Below are 5,527 nucleotides of genomic sequence, written 5' to 3' on the forward strand. Positions count from 1 at the left end.
GTCCCATTATGAGACATGACATCCCTCGCTGACCCATGGCCCTATAGGGGACAACACTGGAGACACAGTGTTGGGATTGGCCAGGTCTGGCCTCACAACACAAAGCCAAAACACTTAGGGCATATGGCAGAGCTGCAGGGGGAACAGAGCAGGGAGGTCCCAAGGGAATGCCAAGGGTAGACTTTGGGGCCAGGGCGTGGCACTCCATCAGACTGGACTGGAGGACACTCCTAGAGGTCAACAAACAGACTTGAACTATTTACAGGTTTTTCTTTTTTTTTTTCTTCTTTATTTCTTTCTCTTTTTTTTTTTTTGTCCCCCTATATGTATGAGACCAAGCATCCCTGGGCTGCTACAAAAAACTAGCTGACAGGGAGTGATAAAAAACAACTTTACTTTGAGCAGAGGGAACGACAAAATAGCACTTAACAGCTATATTGTAGTCTAAATCCTGCTGATTTCTTTAATTAATTAATTAGTTTTGTCATTGGTTTTTTGGTTGTCATCATTGTGTTTTCTTTTGTCACTTCGTTTTACATTGTCTTGTTTTTTTGTGTGAATATTATTATCTCTGCAGGTCTATCTAGATAAGACACGCTGGATGAAGAGTCTGGAGGAGAAAACAATGAGACTGATGGTTCCGGCGGGGACATGGGAGAAGGGGAGGTGGGGGAAAGGAAGTGGTGTTAACAATCCCAGAGACAATGGAACAACAATTGATCCAAACCGGTGGTGAGGAGGGTGTAGGTAGCCTGGTAGGGCATGACCAAGTGTAATGTAACCAAGAGGAATTACTGAAATCCAAATGAAGGCTGAGCATGATAGTGGGACAAGAGGAAAATAAATGGAAATAGAGGAAAGAAATAGGAGGCAAAGGGCATTTATAAAAGTCTAAATACAGGCATGTACATATGTAAATATACTTATATGTGATGATGGGGAAATAGATCTATGTGCATCTATTTAGGCAGCAGATGGACATTGGTCCTCCACTCAAGTAGTTACTCAATGCAAGAATACTTTGTTCTATTAAATTGGTATTCCATGATGCTCATCTTCCTGACATGATTGCTGAAGAAAAATGTGTGCGTAAGCAAATGTGGTGAAGAAAGCTGATGCTGCCTGGCTATCAAAAGATATAGCATCTGGGGTCTTAAAGGCTTGAAGGTAAAAAAGCAGCCATCTAGCTCAGAAACAACAAAGCCCACATGGAAGAATCACACCAGCCTGTGTGACCACGAGGTGTCGAAGGGATCAGGTATCAGGTATCAAAGACCAAAAAATCATATCATTGTGAAAGAAGGGGAGTGCAGATTTGGGTCTCGAAGCCCATCTATAAGCAATTGGACATCCCCCTACAGAAGGGTCATGGGAAGGAGATGAGCCAGTCAGGCTGTAGCAAGGATGAAACATACAACTTTCCTCTAGTTCTTAAATGCTTCCTCCCCCCACTATCATGATCCCACTTCTACCTTCCAAATCCGGCTAGACCAGAGGATGTACACTGGTTAAGATAGGAACCGGAAACACAGGGAATCCAGGACAGATGATCCCTTCAGGACAAGTGGTGAGAGTGGCAATACTGGGAGGATGGATGGAAGGTGGGGTACAAAGGGGGAACAGATTACAAGGATCTACATATAACCTTCTCCATGGGGGATGGACAATAGAGGAGAGGGTGAAGGGAGACATCGGACAGTGTAAGATATGACAAAATAATAATAATAATTTATAAATCATCCAGGGTTCATGAGGGAGAGGGGAGCGGGGAGCGGGGAGGAAGGGGGTAAAATGAGGAGCTGATACTAAGGGCTCAAGTAGAAAGCAAATGTTTTGGGAATGATGAGGGCAACAAATGTACAAATGGGCTTGATTGTGATAAGATTTGTACGAGCCCCCAGTAAAATGATTTTTTTTTTAATCCTTTGCATTAGGGATGGGGGCTCAAACAAAATAATTGTGAGACTGACAGAGCACCAAGTAGTGTTTTCCTCTGTTGTCGATAGGTTGCTGTGCGCTGGAGACAACTTAAAGGCATGTAACAACAACAACTGTGGAAAAGGAAGGTCTATAAGTCTGAGTGGTACCATCCAACTGGAGAAGACAAGAAGCAAGGGCAGGTGAGGCACGTGGGGACAATATGTGCCCAGGAAAGGTGGGGCTTCTGGGTACCAAGAAGGCAGGGAAGAGTAAGTTGGTTGAATTGAATGTCAAGTGGGTCTTGGCAGCCCTAAGTGTCAGGAGATCCCAGGAAAAGGTCAAGTTAAGAAGACAAGGAATCATCTGGAAGGCAGCCCTCTGCAGGAATCATTGGGGCCAAGTGAGAGGATGGGGAGACAGATGGACTCCTCAGTAGGGTATGCAAGCTGGGGTGTGTGAAGGGTGCAGTGGTGTGGTTCACCAGCGACGAGGGGGAAGAATTTAACACGTAGGTCAAATAACATTTAGCTTGGGAGCAGAAGTCCTCGGTCAAAAAGAGTTTACTGTCCACAAGCTGTCGCAGCACAAGGCAAAACAGCACGAGTTGTAGGATTCCAGGGCATGTGGAATGCATGTTGCCACAGGGAATGGTATGTGACAAATATGCAGTTGGGGTTGTGGTATGCCATGAAGTGTCCATGCTCATTAGTGACATGCCACGGGGCGAGGGCCACGAGCAGGTGGATAAGGGACACACGTCCCTGCCTGCCACCCGCTGAGCCTGAAACCTCCCATATCCCACATCGCTTGAAACATTTGTGGATGGGCAGCACTTTTTCAATGCTCTTTCCTTAGCATGTGCTTTGTAAACGGCCCTAGGACTTGGGCTCTGTAGCTCAGCACCATCACTCTGCTCGAGAACGACTTATTATTAGGCCACATACGCTGTTGTCTATGGCATATTCTCTCCTCCTGACAATACACATCCCCTCAGTTCTGTCATGCCAAGAATTGGGGTCTGAATGAGCAGGAAGAGAACCCAAGATCTGTGGATTATCTCTTCAGGTCTGTAGGACCTTGGCCACCAGCAGAGTTCCACTCATTTGGAGAGAGAATTCAGGAATGAGGCTAAATGAATGGGCTCTGAAGTTGGTGGCTGAGATTTAAATTACATGATAATCTTGGGCCTCTTAATTCGTATTTATGAAATGAAGAAGGCATTAGAACTATCCTTCCAATTTAGGCCATGAGGATTTAGTGAGCTACTATAAGGGAAATACTTTGAAAAATCCCTGACAAACACCAAGGACTCAATAAATGGTAACAAATGCAGCAGCCACCAATCTCTCTGGGGAGGCTCACAGGTGGCTGTGATGTTGAAAGTTTTCGGTAGAGCTTCCAGACTAAGGCAAGGAAGAAAGAGCTGGCCATCTCTTCCTGAAACTTAGCCAGTGAAAACTCTGTCCAAGCCACAACAGTCCAAGCCTCCACTGATGATGGTGATAGTGCGGGGCTGGGGAGCAATTTTCCCTGTTGTGTCTAGGGTTGCTGAGTCCAAACAACCTCGACAACAGCTAACACAACAGCAACAACAACATGGTCATATTTAGGATTGAGCTCATTATAGCGCAAATGCAGAAGCCACAAGGGCTAAAGATATACCTATCTGTCTTCTACACAGACATCCGTGTGAGCTGGCTTTTGACCTGCCCTTGCCTCATTCAGGCCTGCTTCACCTTCCCTTCTTCCAAGTCTACATACTCTTCGCAAAAGGGAGGAGGCGCAGTGTTGTACCTTGGGCCTGGAAAGAGTGAGTGGCTAACTGGCCTTGCTCCAGGGGCAAGAGGCCCGCTCTTCTCATTGAGATGCTGAGTCATGAGCAGCGGTTGTAGGCCCCAGCTGCACCAGTGGTGCTTGGCATGGCATCTGGGGAGGATTAGAAGATTATGATCAGAACAAGACACAAAGGAATTGCAGCCGATGTTGATAAGCACCTTGGATTCCATCCAGAGGAGGGAGAAGCATGAAGACACACTGCAGAAGCCAAGCCAGCGTGGGCAGAGAGAGCCTTACGGGAGGTGAGGGCATAAATCAGGCAGCTCAAAGAAGGAAAGGGTCCTCGTTTCTCTCGTTGCTGCTTTGGATGCTTAGAGGGAACTATTGAAAAGATTTGAATGCTGACATTTATCCAAATAAAAATATTTAAAATGTGAAACAAAGGATCATTTATCCAGAACTGGTGGGAATTTAACACGGTGCAGTCACTCTCAAAGAGACCATGGAAGTTTCTCACAAACGAAACATGCAATTCCCATGCAATGCAGCAATTGCGTTCTTGGGCTTTATTCCCAAAGGAAGCTCCCTAGTTGGTGGAAATGATTTATGCTTCACTGCTAACCTAAAGGTTGGTGGTTCAAACCTACCCAGAGGCAGGTAGGTGGGCTGATCTGTTTCTGTTGATTCCATTGTTATTGAGTTAATTTCGACTCATAGTGACCCTGTTAGACAGAGGAGAACGGATCCACGCGGTTTCTCAGACGGTAAATCTGCGTGAAAGCTGACTCCCACACCTTTATCCCATGGAGTGGCTGGTGGGTTTGACCCAGTGACATTTTGGTTAACCCCTGGGCTTTAACCATTGTGCCACTTAGGCTTCTTCTGTTAATCTGACAGCCAGGAAATCCCATGGTACAGTTCTACTCCTTAACACACGAGTCAGAATTGGCCATCACTGATAACAAGTATAAATGAAGATTTCTGTTCACACAGAAACCTGCACACAACACTCATGGGAGCTTTGTCTCTAATAGCCCTAAACTGGAAGCAACACAAATATTTTTCCGTGGCGCCCCTGCCATGCCAGGGTGTGCTGCTCAGCGATAAGGAATGGGCTATTGACGCATACAAAATCTAGATGAATCTCCAGAGAATTATGTTAAATGAAAAAAAATTATGTCAAGTCGTCAAAAGCCTATATACTGTATGATTCCATTTCTATAACATTCTTGAAATGACAAAATCAGATTGCAAGCAGATTGGTGGCTTCCAGGGGTTAGGGGAAAGGAGAACCTTTCTGGATCTATGAAAGGTAGTGCATGAGGTCCTCAGATAGAATTAGTTTATATCTTGACTATGGTAGTCGTTATATGGCTCTACATATGTGATGACATTGCGTTGCACTACGTACATACATCTACCCACACATGCGCACATCAGAGCATGTAAAACTAGTGGACTCAGGACAAGGTCAATGAGTTATATTAATATCAATATCCCAGTTATTATATTGCACTGTAATTATGCAAGATGTTACCAGTTGGAGTAATTGGACAAAGAATGCACAAGGTTTTCTGTATTGTTTCTTATGTTTGCTTGTGAAATTATAATGATCTCAAAATATAAGTTTAGAAAATAGAGACCAATCACTTAGGATAACCCTATTGGCATCATAAATGAGATTTTATGAAGACTCTCTGATATTGATTTCTTCAAGTAAAATCTACCCAGTAAAACAAACCTCAAACAAACTCACTGCCTTTGAATTGGTTCCAACTCATAGCACAGAGTTGAACTATCCCTGTGGATTTCCCAAACTGTATATTTTTAC

The 5,527-nt window shown here is 44.5% G+C and overlaps 1 non-coding gene across 1 annotated transcript; it reads right to left on the reverse strand.

Moving 5' to 3' along the window:
• Nucleotides 1–324: 324 nt before the first annotated feature.
• On the reverse strand, nt 325–457 carry LOC115873862. Its single transcript, XR_004048640.1, has one exon. It is a non-coding gene; the product is annotated as a small nucleolar RNA SNORA63 (small nucleolar RNA).
• Nucleotides 458–5,527: the final 5,070 nt, after the last annotated feature.

This window comes from Echinops telfairi, unplaced genomic scaffold, assembly GCF_000313985.2.
Source record: "Echinops telfairi isolate 266 unplaced genomic scaffold, ASM31398v2 ScPeMD7_7469;HRSCAF=8507_1, whole genome shotgun sequence".
NCBI lineage: Eukaryota > Metazoa > Chordata > Mammalia > Afrosoricida > Tenrecidae > Echinops > Echinops telfairi.